The 21,833-nt window shown below is 47.3% G+C and overlaps 1 pseudogene; it reads right to left on the bottom strand.

Moving 5' to 3' along the window:
* Nucleotides 1–5,379: 5,379 nt before the first annotated feature.
* Nucleotides 5,380–13,789, bottom strand: LOC125515643 (annotated as a pseudogene).
* Nucleotides 13,790–21,833: the final 8,044 nt, after the last annotated feature.

The raw sequence follows: 21,833 nt of genomic DNA on the forward strand, positions 1-21,833 counted from the left end.
TATGGCTGCTGTCTTTATCGAGGCGGGGCTTGGAGCGGCACTTACGTCGCCGCTTTGATTGCTTTTCGAGTGAACGATCCCTCGTTGCATCCCTGTGTTCCTCGTCGTCGCTACCTCTGGGTGTGTCCACCATGTACACATCATGAGATGAGGTGGCAGTCCAGTGCCTTATGGGCGTTGGTTTATGTTCGTCTCCTACATCGTCGTCCATACCGTCGATGTCTTCAGAGTCGAAATCGAGCACATCGTTTAAATTATCGATAGTGGCTACGAAGTGGTTGGTGGGCGAGCATCGAATTTCTTCGTCGTCCGTATCCCAATCCTGCCGGTCATAGTCCGGCCAGGACTCTCTTGACAAAGAGAGAGACCTGAGTGAATTCAGAATGTCGCCGAAGGGCGAGCGCTGAAAGATATCTACGGCGGTGAATTCCATGATCGGCGGCCAATCAGCTTCGATTGGTAGGGGCGCGGAGGGCTCGAAGACCGGAGAAGAGTCCGGCCCCTTGGAGTCACGAGTCTTGCAGAGGACAGGGCTGGTGTTCGGCTCAATCGTGGTAGAGATTGCAGCCCCCGAGGCGGTGTCCAACCACCCATCCTCCATCGGCGTAGTCGGCTCCGAATTAAGGGTCGGAGCTGAAGCGGGCGCGGCCTCCAGGGCACTGTTCGGCGGCAAAGCTAGATCATGCCCATCATGACAGTGCGGCATGCCCGACTGCGGCTCGAGTCCGTCGAGGATCAAGTCCCCGCGGATGTCAGCGGTGTAGTTTAAACTTCCAAATCTGACCTGATGGCCAGGGGCGTAGCTTTCGATCTGCTCCAGATGGCCAAGCGAATTAGCCCGCAGTGCGAAGCCGCCGAAGACAAAGATCTGTCCGGGGAGAAAGGTCTCACCCTGGACTGCATTGTTTTTGATGATCGGAGGAGCCATCGGGCCTAAAGGTGACGACACAGAGAAACTCTCAATGAAAGCACCAATGTCGGTGTCAAAACCGGCGGATCTCGGGTAAGGGGTCCCGAACTGTGCGTCTAGGCGGATGGTAACAGGAGACAAGGGACACGATGTTTTTACCCAGGTTCGGGCCCTCTCGATGGAGGTAAAACCCTACTCCTGCTTGATTAATATTGATGATATGGGTAGTACAAGAGTAGATCTACCATGAGATCAAGGAGGCTAAACCCTAGAAGCTAGCCTATGGTATGATTGTTGTTCTTTGTCCTACGGACTACACCCTCCGGTTTATATAGACACCGGGGAGGGCTAGGGTTACACAGAGTCGGTTACAATGGTAGGAGATCTAAATATCCGTATCGCCAAGCTTGCCTACCACGCCAAGGAAAGTCCCTTCTGGACACGGGACGGAGTCTTCAATCTTGTATCTTCATAGTCCAAGAGTCCGGTTGAAGGTATAGTCCGGTCATCCGGACACCCCCTAATCCAGGACTCCCTCACTAGCCATGCCTCCCATTGCACCTAAACCGCCCACGGTATCTCTGAAGCCACCCATGGCACCCATGGCACCGAGGCCACCGCCACCAATGGCGCCAAGGCCACCGCCACCCATGGCGCCGATGCCACCGCCACCCATTGCGCCGAGGCCACCGCCACCCATTGCACGAACCATGGCTCTTTTTTGGATCAAGACTTCTTGTTGGGCAAGATTGACATACTCCTTTTGCGCCGCATTGAGGTTAGTTGTGTCCAAGAAGAACAAGTGCTTCTCCCATTCCAACAATCTAGTTCGCTCCTCATTGCTCACCTTCCTCTCCTCCAAAGCCACCTTCCTCTCCTCGGCCGCCACCCTCCTCTCCTCGGCCGCCAACCTTCTCTCCTCAGACGCGGCATCTTGGGTCCTTGCCATTTTCCTCACCTCGTTGGCTTCTTTTCTTGCCTTCACAATAGCTTCCATAGCATTTTTGAGCTCACCATCTCCTTTCCTCTTCTTCTTTTCGGTTTTGTCTTTCTTGCACCCATCCGGCCGCTTTGGCTTCGAGTATGAAACCGAGTTGGGTGTGGGGCTTCTCTTGCCGTCATCACTTGATGCATCATCCTCCTCCTCATCATCATCCAACTTAATTGTTCGCTTCCGTTTGTCGCTTAAATGCAAATCATCCAAATCTTCACGCTTCTTCCATTTCTCATCATCCTTCAACACTTCATAGCAATGAGGCAAAGTAAATACCCTTCCTTTCTTGATCTTCCCCTTCTTGGTTTTCCTCTCCTCTTCTTTGAACAAGTTTTGCGCAATGTTGTACTACATGAAAACAAAGCAAGTTAGCACCAACAACAAGCAAAACAAAGCAAGTTTAGCACCAACATGTAAGATGAAATGGCACTTACTCTATCATCCTCATTTGTGCCACTTGGGTTCAACTTGTCAACCGCCTTTTGACAGGTCGCCCACCTTTGACAATCCGAGTTGATTGTCGACCATCGGGACCTAAGTGATCGGTTGGAGCGGTCAAGTCCACTCACGTTGCGAGCATCAAAGTGTTCCTTCATCCGGTTCCAATAAGCATCTCTACTTTGATCACCTCCAACGGATGGATCCCTCGACACTTGCAACCAAGTATTGCATAGTAAGATGTCATCGGCGTTGGTGTAATTGCCCGCTCTTCCTTTCGATGCGTCGACAATGCCCTCACCCTCCTCGTCCACCTCGAACTCATGGTCTTCAAAATGCATGTCATTGGTTTGAGACCAATGCGAATTGTTGGAGCCAACACCCATCGTTGACATGTATGCATCATCATTGAGACTACTAATTTTTTTTGCACAATGCAAATAAGCTATCTATATGTGACGAATGCATTCAAAAAATAACACAAAAAAATGAAAAGTTAGAATTTTTTTACCTTGGAGGCATTTCGTCGAACATGTTGTGCGCGCCGGCCGCCGGCTCAACGAGTGAGCTTGCCGGCGCTTCGGCAGCCGCCGCGCCCGTCGCACGCCCCGCAAGCTTCTTCCTCTTCGCCTTGGAGGTGCCGGAGCCGTCCGCCGCCTTGTTTTTCTTCGCCGATGTCTTGCCCTTCTTTGGCCGCGCCGCATTGGGGAGCTTTGAGGAGGAGGGGGCGGCGGCTCGGGCCGGCGCCGGCGCGACGCCACCCGCCGCCGAGGTCATCCGCGGCGGCATGAAGAGGCCGCGCGCGAGGCCGCTCGTCGGAGGAGCTCCGGCGGAGGCGAGGCCAACGCCACCCGGGCTAGGGTTTGTGGCGGGCGGGCGGCGGGGGGGGGGGGGGGGGGGGGGGGGGGCGGGGGGGGGGGGGGGGGGGGGGGGGGGGGGGGGGGGGGGGGGGGGGGGGGGGGGGGGGGGGGGGTCACGGCTATAGGACGGGGTGAGTGGGGTGCCGGCGCGTGCGTCCATGGGTGCGGGTCGCCGGCGCCGGCGCGCGCGGGGCTTTGGCGGGGGAGAAGAAGAGCGCAGCGCGAGCGTCGTGTGTGCCGCGCGTGGAAGCGGGCGCCGCAAATACACCGCGCGAGGTACCGCTTCCTAGCGCGCGCCCAACTGCTTATACCGCGCGCGCGGTTATTGCGCGCCCGCTGGAGCCATCCGCTGGGTTACGCGTGCGCTAAAACGATGGATTTTGCAACGCGGTGTCTGTTTAGCGCGCCTGTTGAAGATGCTCTAACTGCCGATCTATCGGGATTAAATTCCTAGTGCCCTCTCCTAGCGCCTCTCGTTGGAGATGCCCTAAGAAACTATGCGTAACTGCGCCACGAGATGAGGCCAACCCGGTTAGTACGTGCACAGGTCTGAAGCTGCTCGCGGGGGGTGAAATATATCGCAAATGCCAAATGCTATGTACCACTCATAGCAGGCGATACGACAGCGGTCACCCACGTGGGGTTTCACGTGGGCAGAGGCACAAGTTATTTTTTTTTTAAAGCTGGCTGAGGCACAGGTAAGCAGCAGAATTTTTCTTTCTGCAATTTTCTTTTCCTTTCCATTTATCACTTTTCCTGTTTCTGTTTCTGTTTCAGTATCTTTTTTTTTACAGAAAATCACAAATTGCATAAATATTCAAAATCTTCAAAAAAAATTTGCTTTTCAAAAGCAGTTCGGGATTTGAAAAAATGTTCATATTTTTAGAATTGATTTCTGTTTTGCGAAAACATTTAGAATTAAAAACAAATCACTAATCAAAGAGAATTTCACGTTTTTGATTTAAAAAATGATTCATAATTCCATGAAATGTTCAATAAAAAATAAAAATTCTTCACATCTTTCAAAATAGGGCGATTTTTTTCACAAGAAAACCGATTTTTTTTCCTTCGAAACCTAGGAGAACCAGGCGAACACAGCAAGTTATGGTGATTTCGATGCCCAATCCCATCGGCGATTGTGCATCATCTTCATGCATGCAGTCAGCAGTCCATTCCATTAACGAACAGAGGGTGTGTCTCCGTTCCAACATCAGCCAGGAAAAATAGATAATCATCTGCTACGTAGGCCCTCCAGTATCCGGAGATCATCGCACTGTAAAATCAGATTTTAACAGTGAGATATTCATCTGTGAGCATACATAACAACTTCCATATCAAAAGTTGAGAAAACGTAATTCAAAGAAACTGTAACAGGACGATCCATATAAGTCGATGTGGCGTGGGTCAACGCGCCACGCGAGCAGGTCTGCAAGCACTTGTACAGGAAAGGACCACGAGTGAACCACTTACTATAGAATTAGGACCTAAACATGCATTTTGAAGGAACGAGGACCGGAGTAACACTACCTAGAAACTTATATGACCTCCAATGTATTTAACTCTATTTTTTTTTCAAGGGAAACAGTGACTTTATTGCTGACGTATTTTCTTTCATCATTTTTCAGGAGATGGTGTTTTTTCAGCTTGCCAAAGAGCTTCCCCAATGAAATAATCAACCAGACATGACTAAATTAAGGAGGACAAACAAGGAATGATATTTATCCTATGTTGGGCAGACCAGACAAATAAATTGTGACCAGTATGTCAAGGCCATATTTTGAGAAGAAAACTTGGACATTCATGCATGAATTACTCTGTCAGCAATTCCAGCAAATCCAACACAAAACAAGTACGCATTACAACCATTTGGTCTTTTATATATCTTTCTCGCATTATATTTATATATCATCCGGGCGAGGACTGTCAAGCAAAGAAGCAATGGCAGTACAGTAGCCAGTTTGAGCGATACACCTCTAGCTAGTTCACACACTCCCTGAGACAGCAACTTACATGTGTCTTGTTAGATTTTGCTAGTTGCCGTTGCGATTTTTGTGTGTGCGCGTGTTGATGTTGGTTACGTGCATCCTAACTATGGAGAGGCCAGATGTATGTTCAATGTGTTTGTATCTACTTATTAATTCTCCATTTTGAACTAATAAAATCCACCCTTTCTCGGAAAAAGCAACTTAATTGCGGTGTAATAATAACAAAAATTCAAGATAAAGTCTACAGATTCATAAGTACCCGCACACACTGGGCATAAGATTCATGCATCCCACATACAAAGAAGTGAAAAACGTTCGGTGTGTCGGCAGGAAGTTCAACACACAAATGATGAACTAATCTAAGACTGAACTGAAGTGCTGAATTCTTGAAGCTGCAGCATCCTGCGTGTCAAGTTTCGCCCCAAGCTGAAAAAGACAGACAACATGATCATATATACGATTCGATTCGACGAGAGACAAATTTAGATCTTAGGATCAAATGAAGATACCTCGGATAGTAGGGTGGCTTGATGCAGCACAACCATATATCGATCTATGCAAGCAGTAGAGTAGGGCGGTTGGGATGTGTCCTGGCTGTTTTCTCCAAGTAAGCCTTTGCTGCTGAAACAGCACTGTTGAGCCAGCCACGTACTTCACATTTGACACTACCGAGGTTGAGGAGGTTACCGATTCCGAGATCGAAAGCTTCGCTGCTGAGAGAGTCACATTCCGCTGCGTTGAACAAAAGATCAAGTTTCTCTAGCTTGGGCATGGATCCTGGTTCAAACAATAGATCCATCCCTCCAAACAGTACTTTATGATAAAGTAACTCCCTCAAGCATGGGAACCCAACTGCACCACTGACTCTGAGCAGGTCATTACCCTTTGCTGCTACTTTCATCTTCAGGACAATCAGAGCTGGTAAGCCTCCAAGGATGCAGATATGTTCCTGGTCGACTCCCTGCACTTCAAGCTGCAACTCTTGGAGATTGATGAGGAAGCCCATCCAACTCTGAACTTGCGGTGCCCCACCCATAAGTTTCTTGTTCTTTGGTTCCACCGAGATACGGCATTCATGATTCCAAATAGTTACAGAACCAATGTTCTGTGTCCACAGTTTATGGAGAGAAGAGCCAATAGCTTTATTGCGCTCCTCCTTAACTCCCGTTGCATCACCCTCCTCCTTAACTGCCGCTGTGTTTTCTTCACAATCTAGGATCAGCTTTCGCATATTCTTTAGTTGGCCAACTTCTTGCAGAAAGTTAACTGATTGCTTGAAGACGGCGACCCGCTTCAGTATCTCCAGTGCTTGCATCTTGGCAATTCCATCTGGAAATATAACACCCGGGTCCGTGAGGAGATACACCAATCTTCTGAGATTAGCAATAGATGCAGGTAATTTATTCACGTATGTGCCTCTTATGTCCAGCATCTGTAAGAACACTAGAAGTCCGATTTGTTCTGATAACTCCTTGTGTTTCTCAAGTTCAGGTGCTTTAACTGAAACAATCTCCCTATATTTGCAAGATGATGGCTCTCCAGTTGGCTAAAGCCTCCAAAGTCTAAAACACGCGAATACTTGAACTTATCCAGAGAAGGAATTTCTCCAGAATACCCAAACACATTGATTGATCGGACATGAGACAACAACAAGCTATTTGAAGAATTTCCTTGATTCCCAACTTGGAGAGATAGACGACGAACTTTGCGTTGTGTCACAGTGTTTAGATCCGGAAGACCATCGAAAGTAACAAAGTTCTCTTCAATGGACTTGGATGTGATGAAATCAAGAATTGTGTCATGAACTCGACAACTCATCACCACACCATGTTCATTTGACTTAACAGGCTGGACCAGACTCCTATTGATTAGCTCATTAAAATACCTTTGTCCTAACTCATACAATGTATATCTGCCCTCTTTACGTATGAACCCTTCACCAATCCATCTCCTTATCAGGTCCTTCTTCTCAATAATATAGTCCTCTGGAAATATACTCAGATACAGTAGACAAGTCTTCAGATGAGGAGGAAGATCAAAATAGCTAAGTGATAATATCTTCATCATTAATTCCACGGTAGCATTTCTTTCAAGTGTACGTCCAATTGAATTTTTCACTCTATCCCATTCTTCAATGGTATTTTCTCTGTTAGCCAACAAACCAGATATAGCAATGATTGCCAAAGGTGAACCGGCACATTTTTCTAAAATTTGATCACAAACTTCTTCAAGGTGCTCAAGGCAATCTTCTTTGGAGTCTAGTCTTGTGTAAAATAGTTTTCTTGACTGTGCCATATCAAGAGGCCTCATATTGTAGATGTGACCAACAAATGATGAACAACATGCCCGAGCAACATCAGTCATACGAGTAGTGGTGATTAGGATACTTCCACAAGTGTTCATGGGAAATGCACACTTAATAACATCCCATGTTTTTACATCCCATATATCATCAACAACAATAAAGTACCTGCACATGATTTTATGGGTGAGTTTTTGTTCTAAATTAAGAAAGATCTTGATGTGAAGTGATAAAAAAAGTGAGATGTTTTCATTTATTTTACAAAAAATATAAGTAGGAAATCTGAACATGTACTAAAAAATGTCATTATCGACTTAAGTAATTCATGCTTATGCATTGATGCTACTTTGGTATATTATGGAGAAGAAGAAAATATCAGTAACAGTTTGATCGGCTGTCATGACCGTGCAAAAGATCAAGAGATGCCTCAGTATGTTAAGAAGAATGCAGTGGTTGCACCTCACATAAATTCTCGTCCCATTCCCAGTTTTTATCTTTGCCAAGAAATTGATACCAAAGAATCCCTATCAATGATTGCACTCCCTTGGTTGAAAATGATTTATATTTGAGCCTCAAAGTCCAAATCACCACCCCTCCTATGCTCCTCGTGCCTTCCAAGGAACAGGTTCCATAGGGCATCTCTGGCAGCTTGTCTAAAGCTCCACATAGACAGTGATCTAAAAATATCCCATCTAAAAAAATCATTTTTCCAGCAGATAGTCTATATGCACATTGTTTATATTTTCTCTCATATATTCTAGTGGTACCTTATAACCATTAAACATGGTTGTCTATACGGGATGTAGACAAAACGTATCCAGCATATTGTCTATAGGATAGTCTACTGCTCCACAATGTCCAAATATGTATGGGTGTTGTTTACATTTGGACAATGTGGAGTTGTAGAGTATCCCATAAACAATCTGTTGGAGAGTATTTTTTGCCTTACATTTTCTACGTCTCCTATAGACATGCTGCTAGAGATGCTCTTATCATCGAAAGTATCGTTCAAACACTAATAGGTTGTCCATCGACTTTGGGAGGGGGTATGGAGCTTCAGCTAGCACCTCAAGAAAAGAGTGCATGGTAGTCCTAGTTAGGTCATGTATAAGGCCCCGGTTCGAACAAATGAATTTTATAGAAATTTCATAGGAATGGAGTCCTACAAGGGAAAAAGGTATGTGTGCCATTCGGATGGCTTTGAAAATTGTTGGAGAAATCAGTTATATATTCCCTTCGCATTTCAATGTATTCTAAATATATTTTTGGAAGCCTCGTGTTTTCACTCTCTTTGAGAAGTCTAATGCAAACATGTGTTTTTTACCTGTCCTCTTTTCTCTCTTATAAAGAAAGAATTTCCTTATATTCAGCTAGGTTCGGCTTAACACGACGGGGAACTATTTTGGACCAAGAGAATCTCAAATCATAGAGTTCTAATTAATTTAAGCAATTGTTTGGATCTTTTGGTGTTCAACTTTGCGTGATGGATGAGGACAACATTGAGGATATCCTGGAACTTTCACCAAAAGAGAATGTTGTGTAGACAATGCTTTTTATGGCAAGGAGGTGTATGACGCAAACTTATATATGAAAAGCAATAAAGCACAGGTATCACGTGGGTTCCCGGCGTAGGTTTATCAGAAAATGTTGGGGATCATCAAAACAGACCAAAAGTTGTTGTTTCAAGACTTATTCAATGTGAAACTTCAGAACTATCACATTGCTTCCTAAGGAGGACGTGGTGCGGATTGAGCAATTTGGACCAATCTATTTCCTTAATGTTAGCTTTAATTTTCATATCAAAGTGGGTACAAATAGGCTGATCGCAATAGGTCACGTTGTGGGTTCATCCTACTCAGACGGCTTTCATGCCCGGATGACACATCCTGGACGTGGTGGTTGTCCTTCATGAAACCATTCATGAGTTTCACTCTAAGAAACTCAATGGAGTTATCTTTAAAGCGCATTTTGAGAAAGCATGTGACAATTGGTCTTTCCTACAACAAGCTCAACATGTGAAGGGTTTACTTTCCCATCCTTTTGCAACTATAGAAAGTCGAGAGGGAGGTGACCAGATACCCAACATCGACCGTCGACAAGGCTGCGGGTTCCCTGCCCCTCCTTCAGTCGCTCTGGCAGCGGGAGGGGAAGGGAACCCTGGTTCTCTCCAGGTTTGTAGATCGTTGTAGGGTAAGGTTTTCGTTTGTCTTTGTTCGGGTGGTGGCGGCAGAGCATCCAAAAAATCTTCCTCAACTCGGGTCCCTTCATAGTGGTGCTTCTAGCGACATTACAGAGTTGGGGGACATGTCTTCCCGACTTCTCCGTCAGCTCAGCAGCGCCTCCTCCAGCGAACATATATCCACTAGAGGAATGACATGTTCGATATAGCAAACATATGCTGCTCTGATTCCACGAGATTGACTAACATAACCCACCAGATGCTTCTTGCATGCGAACGGTGCTCCTGCTACCTCCATGGAGACATCACATTAGCCGTCGTTGACCACCTACAAGAGCCCGGAGTCCCTCTGTCCGAGTCCGTCTCCAACACAATGTCCCCAAGAGGGAACACAACACCAAGAAAAGCTAATAGCAATGTATGATCTAGGAGACCAGATCTAGGGTTTCCCCTATAGCATATTGGGACAAGAAAAGGAACGACGACATCATCGATGCCATCAACAAGGGAACAGTACCAAGCATCATCATTGACTTCTCCGGCCTCAGCGTTAGTACGGTTTTTAGTGGCAGACTCAGAGCATCTCTAGCAAACCCCACAAAATGCCCTCGACCCAAAAATACCAGCCGATATGCAAGTCCCGGGCCATTTTGTGGCCCGAACAGAAATAGCATTCCAGCGTGCCCGATAATTTTTTTCCAGGTTGCCCTAAATCTGTTCCTTTGGCGCTATATCATCGATACTGCGCCCGAATTAGTGTTAGCCCCGGATCCCCCCACCGCCAAATTCACTCCTCCGCCGCAAGATTAAGCAACTCCAGAGAGCGAATCCTCCATTTCTCTGCCTCCATGCTCGACATCTCCGGTAGATCCATGGTCGACCATCCATGTGCCAAGGAGCGGTTGATGCCATAGCAAAGATGACGAGGAGCATCACCTCCGCCGGTCGGCCGTCGCGAGTAAGCACGCCCGCCTTTGAGGGAGCCGTTGGGACGGCCTACGCACGTCGCCCACCCGCTCACACGTTGTGGAGGATGGGAGATCCTTCTTAGTGCCAGATGTGGTGGTGGTCAGCGATGACGAGCCGGAGGCGGGCGCCTTTGGACGTCGACGCAGGGGAGGGATTGTGCCCCACTCTCCCAGAGTGGTGGGCAAGACGCGTCGGTTGGCTTCGATGTGCTCAACAAGCACATCTTGCCCCACCTCAAGATGTGTCGCGCCGCCGCCGAGTGTATAGTGTCGAACACCAAAGAAGGTGCTCCGGACCACCTCGAAGCCGCCAAGAAGGAGCACGAGCTCATGTGGGCGCTATGCAAGTCTGTCATCAAGCACTACCTCAACATCGACGTGTGGGCACGACGGTGAACATGTCTGCGAACTAGGGTTAAGTATATACGTTTTGTGTGAATTATCGTCTTTGTTTACGATGAATTGTGTTCGTTATGATCGCCGATGAACAATTTCTAGCGCGAACTTGTTATTTGAATTTTCCAGTACCAATATAGCCTATTTGTTCCGCCGGACAAGATTGCAACCCGAAAAACCATTTTCGAGGGTACCCTAAACTGGTTTTCCAGGTTGGGAATATAGCGGATCTACTAGAGATGCTCTCAGGCTGTCGATTTGGATAGAGTTAATTGTAGAACCATCACATAATGTGTTAGATTTGCAGGAAACACGGATTTACAGAATTGGAACAAAAACCACTAACTGATCAGCCTCTTATTTTTTGCAAAAACACCTATCGACGGCTTAAAATGTTTAAGCGCGCTTGAGATAGGTGAGGCCCGGTTTTGGGCGTAACGGTCGACAGCGTTAGAAGAGGTGAAAATCGCGGCCAGCCCCCATCAATCTATATCTATACCTTATTACTAATAAAGCAAGTTGTGCTTCTCTGATTTTTTTCATCCGTTCACCCATATTATATTTGTTGAGAACTTTTAAAATTCGAGGTGGTACTAATTTTCTTATCCTATGAAAACATAAAAGATTTCCGTATTGGGCCAGGTAGTTGCCGCGTGCTACCCTTGTGGGCCATCAGGCAGGCAAGTGGGCCTACTACAGCAAAATGAAGACAAATTTAGTAGGCAAGGTGGAGAATCAAACTCAGGACCTCCTATACTAGGAGCACCTACAGTTACCAACTAGGCTAAGCATCTATTCGTGATTATAATGGAAAGCTTTGGGAGTATTTGAAAGAGGCTATAGGAGGCTATATATTTGTGGGACTAAAAAGAGGCTATAGGAGGCTGCATGACATTAAATGGGGATTAAATGAGCTATTATATTCACGAACTAGTGACTCACGACAAAAGCCCCGAATACTGTCTACGGCTATTGTTGACGTCAAGCAGATGGCCGTGCCTTAGATTAGCACTCGGTCCACAGACTGGCTCTCGTGGTCAACTGCGCATGCCCGGAGATGCGCACCGGACGCATGCCACCACGCCGACACACCGTATTGCCCAGCCCCACTGATCTGCCAAGGGGAGGGAGCAGCGGGCTGGCTGCCGGTGCACTTGGTCCCGTGCATCCTGACGAAGGCCTTCTTGAACTAGAGCCGTCGTGGTGCTCGAGCAGGAACGGCGCAGAACTGCCATCTCACGTTGGCAAAACTAGAGCCGCAAGTTTGATTCCAGTTTACGGAAAAAATGACGTCCAGACCGCCCATCGGATGGATACATAACTACTAATTTAGATGACAAAACACGTCTGGACCGCGTGGTTGAGAAGGATGCGGGCAGTTTGAGAGTCTGCATTAAAGATGCCTTAACAACATACACCATCAATTGAGAAACCATGGCATTGTTCGTATGATTGTCATACAACTTATCTACTCCCTCCCTTTCAGTTTATATGAGTGAATTTGAAAATCTCCCAAACCAAGATAAATGATAAGTGGTGGAATAAATTTTATAGTTTGCAAAAGTATTTAATTAGTATTCTCATTTTTCTCAAAATGTTGTGATGCATTAATTACAATGCATGCATGCATTACAACTAAATTAGCAAGAACTTCTACATTAATTGATGAGTTTTTCGTTTAATCCTTACATGCAATGATTTAATGCACATTAAAAATCTAAACATGTGATTGTAATAAGATCAATACTGTAGCAGAAAAATATATTTTTTAGATGAGCCCTATAAACCAAGAGGGACTAAATAGCATCTCAATTGAATACAAAGATAACATGTAAAAGGAAACTGAATACCTTTTGTCCGCAAGGAATTCTGTGATGTTGCTGATGACTTGTTGTATGCTCCCTGCTTTGGTGTCATCGTAACGTTGATTGCTGACTTGACTAAGAATACTTCTAAGGATGTTCATCATGGCTGGCTTCCGTGACACGGATAGGAAAGCACAACACTGGAATTCCTTTTTGTGCTCTTGATACACTTGATTTGCAAGAGTTGTCTTGCCCAATCCTCCAGATCCAACAATGGAAACTATTTTCAGCGGTTCTTCCTCCTTCGATGACACCCATCCATTTTTCTTATTCAACAGTTTGGCTAGATCAGCCTTTGGTCTATCCATTCCGATGAGCTTTGAGGCATGCTCAAAGATAACAAGAGCTCTAGGGTCAACAACTTCATTTTTTATGTTGGAGATGGCCTGCCGGGTCTTGTACCTTTCATTCCTCTCGGCGACATCGATGATCTGTTTTTTCAGATCATGGATCTCGTTACCAATCCTACGACGAGCCTTCATCTTCCCTAACTTTCCAAGTGAGTTCTTGATCTTCTCTATGAAGCCATCTGGCTTTGAATCTTTATTGCCAACACCTTGCATGAAGTCATCGATCGAGTCCTCCATGTCATAGGAGAGCTCCCGCACCGCAGTCATCCACACTTTATCTTGCTCATCAGGTTCCTCCTCCTCAGACATCTTGAGGAGAAAGGCATGCATGGCGGTGAGCTCATCCATGAGGAACTGAATCTCACCACGCACACCCTTAAAACGCTTGTACTCGTCACCCATGAGGGCAAACAACTTCTCTAGGACGGGTTTCAGTGCACCCGTCGCCGCGCTCACCAGAACCATCTCCATGCTTGGGCTTGGCTCTAGTCCCGGCTGTTCGCTCAGTGGTTTTCTGTGTGTAGATGGGAAAGTGGTGTGGGCTGAATGATGCTTCGCCTCAGCCTTCCTTATAGCTAGCCCAGTTGAATACACCCCATGCCTGATAGCAATAGTCCCGATGTGCTCTTGTCCCTAAATTATTAACTAAAGCTAGATGCTGGTCTTGTATGAGCTGTACCAAGCTAGATGCTGGCCTTGCTACCAAATTGGTCCTATCCAATGCTCCATCTATATCAGATCTGTTCAAACGCACGCCACCCCGCGTTGCTCAGCACAAAACTCTCTTGACCCGAAAGACGCGGCGTCTAGTGCTCAATCATGTCACGTCATTAGGTATCTACTCAAGCCAGGTATTAGGCTAGTCATAGTCGAGAGTAACTTAGACTAGTATCATTTATATGACACTAGTCTATATTACTACCTTCATAGTTGTGAGTAAGGGCATCTCCAACGATAACCCGTAAAAAACCTTCCACATCCATATGCGGACAGGGGGACCAATCAGCGGATATAGATGCGGGAGGTCGGCAACGCTAGCCGCATACATTTTAAACTCCTTCTCAAAAACCGCGTGAAATTCATGCAAACACGGCCGGATTTCATACAAACACGACGGATTTCATACAAACCGAAGGAAAACATTACATTTTGGACATATTTTTAACTAAAAAGCTAAAACTATGTGCACGTACAGTCGAACGAAGCTCCACTCCCACGACACGGATACACTACACTAGTCTATGGCGGGCCACCGCTTGTCTTCCCCAAGTCCGGCAGCCCAGAATAGCCGGACTTTCGGGTGTCCCGGAGGCATGTTCTCCCCTCGTATCTTCCCTATGTCCGGCTGCGCTGCTCATCGGAGCGGAAATGAGGGTGCTTTAGCGGGCGAAAAGGGGCTTCCGTGGAGCTCAGGCGGGTGCCCATGATGGTCTGACGTAAAGGAGAACCGGCCGCGTATCCGGAGGTGGCCTTCCTGGGACCCAAGCGGCAGCCTCCCGTGTTCTACTTCTCCTCGATGATGGCGGCGCGCGCAGACGTGCGGGCCACCATCTCGTCCATGTCTGTGCTGCCCTCTTCTTTCTTTGCGTGCATGGCGCGCCTACGTGTGCGTTGACGGTGGATGGCACGGTCGCAGAAACTGGATGCGGCGATGCCCGTGCCGCCGTGCGGTGTGGAGCAACTCGCCACTCCTAATCGAGTTGGCCTGGAGCGGTGAGTTGCTGGACCACGCGGCAACTTAGGGCGTCGATTTGCTCCGTTGGGTCAGGCGTGAGAGGTGGAGCGCAGAGAGCTGCTTCGCTTGTATCTGGCGGGCTCGGCGGGTCACCCAGCCGGCTTGTATGTCGGAGAACTGCTATTCGGAAGCCATCGGAAGAATGGAGAAAATGGTGAAGGAGGATGGGATCGGTGGAGGGTTGCGATTCTTGACTGGCATCTGGCCTTGTTTAAATAGAGGGCGAACGGAAAGAGCTTGTCTGGCGTTGTATTTGTCGGCCCGCTCAAGACCGGATGTGTGGCCAGAGTAGGTTTCCCTGATTCCACGCAGGTTTAATGGAGGCGTATGAATGCAGCGAGGAGGCGTGTTCAGTCAGGCGTGCAGCGGGCGGCGCCCTTGGCCGGCGCGCCGCTTTAATGGTGGAGGCGGTGAGATGTCGCGTCCGCCTTGAGCCGTCTTCAAAGTGGAGCGGCATGCTCTACAACGGCAAAAATGCGGGCACCTGGCGCCGGGCAGGAGCGCGCGTGGGAGAGGGAGGGGTTTTTGGTGGGCGGGAGTGGTCAGAAACAGGGTTCGAATCGGTCCGGACTCTCGCAAACCTCCCCCACCTTTGTCTTCGGTATGCGGGAGAAATCACGTCCGGACAGCTTCCTAGTCCGATACAGGTCGGCGTTGAATGGCTTTTGCGGTCCGGATATCGCGGACCGAACGGTTGCGGAAGCTTTACGGGTCCGCCTTGAAGATGCCCTAAAATAAAAGTATAGTATTTTAGATGATTGTATTTATTAGATTGTAGACTCATTTTTCTTTCTGTTGCGTTACAGTTACATATTATATTACTCCAGGCATCTCTTTTCTCATTAACTACATGTCATATAAGCAAACTTGTTTGGTAATGCGCTATGTTACTAGCTAACTTACCTTCATTATAACCAGCCTTAGGTCGACAAGCATCATTACTAGTAGTACTTACCATGTTCGTCGACTCACGTTACTCTGGCCCAATTGCAGGAAACTAGTTTTTCTTACCCGAAGAAAGTGTGCGCTTATTTTTCATAGCTAGCATACAAATCAGTGACGTGCCAGCAACACTGTTGTCAAATCCAATCAGCAAAAACTAGATCATGGGTTTTCACTGTCAAGTCCAACTAAATTTCAATGTCTTCAACAAATAAACTGTGTTTGTTTAGGATGTGTGGGATGCTGCCGAGATCTTATCTCGGTGAACACATAATAGCTGGTGTGTTTTATCAATTTTCAGAAATGAAAATTGGGCGAAAACCCCTTATTTCGAAAAGAAAAACAGAGAAAATGTGCAAAGACACACTGATATAGACAAGCACAACCAATTAAGATGAGACATAGATATTTACCCCGGGCCTCAAGATCAGGTACTCGAGAAATCAACTCCATGTTACATTGTTAACGATGCTAACCTTATGCACATGTTGATCGATGGTCTACATGTATTAGCTGTACGAAGTTGCTCATTAATAAATTTAAGCACTACTACTTTCTTCGTCTAGTCTAGGTGAATAAGTCATTTTAGGTTGTGCACCGTGACCAAGAAGGAAAAGAAAACGAGAGAACTTAGTGTTTATTTGCTAATTAATTGCATTGCATGCAATGAACTAACCACTGTATGTTATGTTTCGTAGTCTCAACATTAAAAGCATGCACACCCCACATCTCTTATTGGTTGATATGTCAAGAAACAAGAAATGATGTACTCTCCCCCGGTCTTTTTTAGTTCGCATATAAGATTTGATTGAAGTCAAGCCTCGTAAAGTTTGACCAACTTTGTAGAAAAAAGTGGCAACATTCATAATCTGAAATCAATACCACTAGATGTGTTATGACTTAATGTTTCATATTATAATACAAGCATGGCAGATGTTGATATTTTTTCATATAAATACGGTCAAACTTTGTGAAGTTTGACTTCAGAGAATTCTAATATGCAGAGTAAAAAGGACCGGAGGGAGTAGAAGTTAATGCACCGCGTCTAAGTGTTTTAGAATTATTTAATTTTTATAAAATGAGTTACATACCTAGACGGAAGGAGTACAAGTTTGTACTAGTCAATAGTTAATTTCGCTCCCATTTGTTCAAACGCTCGCCATCCAATGTTGCTGAGGACAAAACTCTCTTCACCCGAAAGACGGGCGTCCTAATCATTAATGGTTACTTAATCATGATGCATCATTAAAGCTAACTCAAGCGAGGTACTAGTATTAATCACTTAGTTTAACCTTCTAACTTAACAAATCTTACCATATGCTCATCGACTCATGTTACTCAAGCCCGTTGCATGGAAGTTATTTTTACCTACACACAACCACTACATGCCTCTCCATCTCAATCTCTCCGCCATCCCACCTCTGCCCAACCTCTCCCTCTGGCCTAGCCGGTGGTGAGCAGGGCAATGCAGTTTCAGCGAATTGTCATTTTTACAGCCAAGGCAAGGTTGTCTCAGCCTTAACACCTCTAGATCTGTGCATGCATGAGCGTTCTTAAGTTCTTAATACCCCCAAGACTGTACTTTTCTATTGATAAGATGGTACTCTCTTTTTTAAGATAGAGTGGGCTACCACGCTACTAATTGAATGCTTGTTATTGACAAAGAGTAAGAAGCCAACAGGCTTCCGTGTAGTTGCTTGAGTTTCTCATACCCTATTACTGCCGTGCTACAACTTACTCCCTCCGTAAACTAATATAAAAGCGTTACTAAAGTAGTGATATAAACTTTCTTATATTAGTTTATAGAGGAAGTAGTTAGTAAGCACTGATCCAGCACGTACGAACGCTCAACAGCTCCTTTGACATCTGGAGCTGGGAAAGAACCAAGCAACTACTCGACTTCTTTGTTACTCTAGGCAATTGCATGAATGATAAATCACATGTACTAGTTTTCTTAACCCGAGATTGTTAATTAACCTCAGCTAGCCCCCACAGATAAGACAAAAGCACGTAGGTCATGTCAATCGAACTGCGTGCGCTGTTAATTTAAGTTGACATCTGAAACAATTTGCCGGCAGAAAGTATCCCCTCTCATTTGTTAACCAATTTCTGTTTCCATGATTCCCCGTGAACTGCATTGCCATATTAGTTTTTCTTTACCGAGTTGTTCGCTTGTACCAGCTTTGTTCAAGATCGATGTATCCAGTCAATCATTCAGTTCGTCTTTGTTACTGATGCCCTGCTTGCCTACCCGGTTGATCTTTATGCAGTTGTGGTTACTGCTTTTATGAAGAACTTTTTTTGATGAATTCTGTAGTATACTTTCCTTGACACATAATCTACAGTTTACTGATCAAATGGATAGTCCAACTTGATGCCTAGAATACATAAGCACCACATAAACTGAGACTGGTTGTAGTAACAATGCACAGCTTTCCAACAAGTCTTGTCACGTCGCTCCATCAATAGTTGCCTCTGACTCAAAGTTGCCAGTTAATTAACCTCAAAGAGGGCCAAAAGCCATTTTGCCGACACGATGTGCCCTAATTTCAGCAATGATTCGTTTGGCCTGTGTGCCATTTCATTAGTTAACCAAGGCAGTATTAGTTTCTGCATTTCAAGTCTCCTCTAGATCTCTGCATGCATGGGTCGTGCCGCTGCTAGATAGCTAGTGGCAGTATTAGTTTTCTTCGCCCGAGTTATTATCTTATGTTTTGTTCAAAGGTCGATGTGGCCCTACTCAGTGTTAATTTTACAGTATTTTTGCTTCTTTCACTCTTATTAGTGGGTAACAGTGTTTTGTATGCATAAATCTGCACCACCACAGTAATTGTGCTACTGAAGTCTGAAACTAAGGAGCTTCGACTTCTAATGACAACCTGGATGATTCAGAAAGAGAAATTTCATAATATTTCCCCATCTTTTCCTACATATATATTATAGGACAAGGCGAAACCATGGAGAAAATCAGAAGTGCTTGTGCTTCCTTTTAGCGAAAAAATGTAGAAGTGGCTGGACACTGCTTACTTGGTGCCAGGGCTTGCCAAACAAACCTGTTGAAAGAAATGAACAAGAATTACTAAAGGACATAAGGGAAGAAAATAAAAGCAGCTCCGAAGTTGTGTAGGATCATGTAATCAACAACTAAGATGGATTATCTCTCACATTATCCTCAACACAAGGCAAAAGTCTGCTGCATGTCAATTGAGCAGTATTAAGCAAAAAATCAAGGTTAAGACACAATTAAGCAAACATTCTGCAGATGCTTCTTCTTGTAGTTATAGAATCACAACCACCAAAAAGTAATTCGAGAAAAAAAGCCCACAGAAAAATAATAATTCTTTTCGCGAATACGCAAAAGTGCGTATCATTTCATTGATAGGAAGGGGGGTACAGGAGAGCCTTTTTGAGGGTGGGATGCTCAGCCCACAATGTTACATACATACAGGCCTATGCCAGCAAAAGATTGAGTCCGCGAGCACCAGCTCAAGCCCAGGTTCGGGCCTCGTCTTGAATAGACGCCAACAACCTCTAGATGGAGGGGGTATTGCCATTGAACACACAACGGCTGCGGTGCTTCCATATGCACCATGCGGTAAGCGTGGCTTGTGTGGCAAGGCCCTTGCGAAGGCCGGGGGGGGATCCGGCGATGGCCGTCATGCACCAGGTGAGGAAGTCTTCGTCTCCAGACGGAGGGTGGGTGGTGGCGCGCACCCAGGCGAGTACATCATGCCAGATTTGCCGCGAGAAAGGGCAGCCAATGATGATGTGCTGCATGGTCTCCTTGGCCTGATCGCAAAGGACGCAACGGTCGTTGTGCGGCAGGCCATGCCGGGCAAGTCTAGCTGCGGTCCAGCAACAGTCCAGGTCGGCGAGCCAAGTGAAGATTTTGACTCGCAGGGGGCCCAACATTTCCATGTCAGGCACCAGAAGGGGGCCGGGGTGGAGCCAGCGTACAGGGCCAGGTAGCAAGACTTGGCCGAGTACTTGGCATTCATAGTCCACCGCCATTTCAAGCAGCCGGGGAACTGGATAGCGCAACCGGCTGTAGCATTCTCCACAGGTTCACATAGTCGGCGAGTGCACCAGGTGTCAGGGCACCGCGGAGATCAGCGATCCAGCTGCGATCGTGGAGCGCCTCCATGACCGTGCGTTTCCGCCGGCGTCGTGGGACAAGGTGAAGGAGGGAAGGGGCCACGTCAAACACAGTCTGGCCATTGATCCAGTGGTCTGTCCAGAACCGGCAGGTCCGGCCGTCGCCGACTTCCCAGGAAGTCGAGTCCTGGAAGATAGCGGAGGCGTCGGGGTCGCTCGGGAGGTGAAGATGTGCCCAAGGTCTGGAGGGCTCGGTGCGTTGGAGCCACAACCAGTGCACACGCAGCGCAATGCCTTGGCGGTATAGGTCCTTAATGCCGAGGCCGCCGAGCTCGAGAGGGCGGCAGACTCGCTGCCAGTTGACGGGGCCATGCCCACTCTGGGTGTCCTTCCTGCCGTGCCAGAGGAACTCTCTGATGATGCAATTGGCCTGCTTTAGCACCGGAGAGCAGATGGCGATGGCGACCATGATGTGTGAGGGGATTGCACATAGCACATGGCGAACTAGGGCAAGGCGTTCACCACGGGAGAGGAGAGTTGCGCGCCATGTTGATAGCTTCTTGGACAGCTTTTCAACGATGGGCAGCAAGGAAGACGACGACGGCTTCCGCATGGAAAGGAGGATGCCGAGGTAGATGATGGGGAAGCTCACCACGGTGCAGGTCAGCTCGCTTTGGATGCGTGCGTTCTCCTCTTCCCCACAGTGAATGGGCGTGGCCGAGCACTTCAAGAAGTTAGTGCAAAGCCCGGATGCCGCCCCAAAGACTCGCAGTAGCTCACGGATGACCCGTAGGTCACGGGGGGAGGGGTGGCAGAACACGACGACGTCGTCGGCGTAGAGAGAAATGCTCGATGCAGCATGGCGGGCGGTGAGACATTGCAGAAGTCCACGCCGATGGGCATGCACAAGTAAGGAGTTGAGGACATCGATGGCCAGCGTGAATAGCATGGGGGAGATAGGGTCCCCTTGCCGCAAGCCGCGGGCGAGAGTGATCGGGGGGGCGGGGGACCCGTTGATGAGGACGCGCGTGCTGGGTAGAGAGCAGGATGGTGATCCATTCGATCCAGCGCCTAACGAAGCCCAGGTGACGAAGGACGTCGATGATGAAGGGCCAGGAGACCGTGTCGAAAGCGCGCGCGATGTCAAGCTTGAGGAGCACTCTAGGTGCCCATATGTTGTGAAGTTGGCGAGCAGTCTGCTGGACAAGCATGAAGTTAACACAGCGACCGGCGATGAACACGCTCTGGTTAGTGGACACGAGCTGGCTCAGCCGGGGAGCGAGTCGAAGCGAGAGGACTTTGGCGATGAGCTTAGCAATATGGTGGATCAAGCTGATAGTCCGGTAATCTGAGAGAGAGGAGGCGTCTTGTTTTTTCGGCAGGAGGGTGATGAGGGCCTCGTTGAGGCGCTGCAGGCTGCGCCCGTTCATGGAGTAGAATTTTTCGAATACCGCGCAGATGTCAGCTTTGATCATGTCCCAGCAGGCAACGAGGAATTCCGAGGTGAAGCCATCGGGTCCCGGAGCCTTGCCGCGGGGGAGCGCCGCACTGCTCCGAGGATTTCTTCTTCCGTGAATGGATGCTCAAGATCGGCAAGGTCGAAGGACCGGTCATCGATCTGGTCGAGGTCGAGGGAGAACTCTCGGGGTGAATATGATCCAAAGAGGGAGGTGAAGTGGTGGAACGCAGCTTCAGCCATGCCATGGTCGTTATGGACAGTTGCGTTTTCAGTCCGCAGGGAGAAGATGCGATTCTTGTGCCGCCCGTGGGTTGCGTGGATCTTGAAGAATGCAGAGTTGGTGTCGCCCTCTTTG

The sequence above is a fragment of the Triticum urartu genome, chromosome 6 (genome assembly GCF_003073215.2).
Source record: "Triticum urartu cultivar G1812 chromosome 6, Tu2.1, whole genome shotgun sequence".
Lineage (NCBI taxonomy): Eukaryota > Viridiplantae > Streptophyta > Magnoliopsida > Poales > Poaceae > Triticum > Triticum urartu.